This window comes from Ailuropoda melanoleuca, chromosome 12 (assembly GCF_002007445.2).
Source record: "Ailuropoda melanoleuca isolate Jingjing chromosome 12, ASM200744v2, whole genome shotgun sequence".
Taxonomy (NCBI): Eukaryota; Metazoa; Chordata; class Mammalia; order Carnivora; family Ursidae; genus Ailuropoda; species Ailuropoda melanoleuca.
The window spans coordinates 25,577,209-25,578,174 of NC_048229.1; positions in this window are offsets into that span (position 1 = coordinate 25,577,209).

Below are 966 nucleotides of genomic sequence, written 5' to 3' on the forward strand. Positions count from 1 at the left end.
CCCCGGGGATGAATCCCACTTGGTCGTGATGGATAATCCTTTTAATGTACTGTTGGATCCTATTAGCTAGGAACTGGTTGAGAATTTGGCATCCATATTTATCAGGGATATCGGTCTTTGATTCTCCTTTTTGATGGGGTCTTTGCCTGGTTTGGGGATCAAGGTAATACTGGCCTCATAGAATGAGTTTGATAGTTTTCCTTCTGTTAGAATAATTAATTTTAAACAAATTTGCTTTTTAGTCACTATATTGTACTCCTGAAACTAATATAACACTGTGTGAATTATACTGGAAGTACGATTTTTAAAGAAATTGCTTTTCAGAACATGCTGCTACCTCTCCCATTCCCAGTAGGCGCAGTGAGTATGGTCTTAAGGTGATAGTAAAGATTTCTCTTACGTAAGCAGTACCTGATGTCTTTGTGAACATTTAATTTTTCTTACTGGCAATCAGGACGAGGGATCGGTGACTCTGTGATCATTTACATCAGATTGATTCTGACCCGCATCCTTCAAGTAAATGAATTAACCTGATCATTAAGCCTTATTTTTTTTCATGATACGGATGTTCTGTCATAGACGTACAATTTAGTGAGAAACCAAACGCCTGTCAGACACTTTTTGATTAGAGATCCGGCCTTCACAGGTTGAAAACTGTCTCATGTTACTTTGAGAATGTATATTCCAGTGTTAGTTTAAAACTAAAATAAAGCTGGTATTTTAGCATTTTGAAGAAACAGCATATCAGGAATTTTGACATAAGCAGATCTGGCAATCTGTCTCGGCCATGTTGAAGATAAAGGACGTCAATCTCAATGAAAGGGAGTGTGGGAATTGTCATTGTCAGCAGATCTGTCCATGCTTCCGTACAGACTCTAAACATCCCATTGGTCCTCACTCGGCAATTTCAACTTTCACACTAGACACAGCCCAACAGACCGGTCCCCGGTGGGGATGGGAACCCAT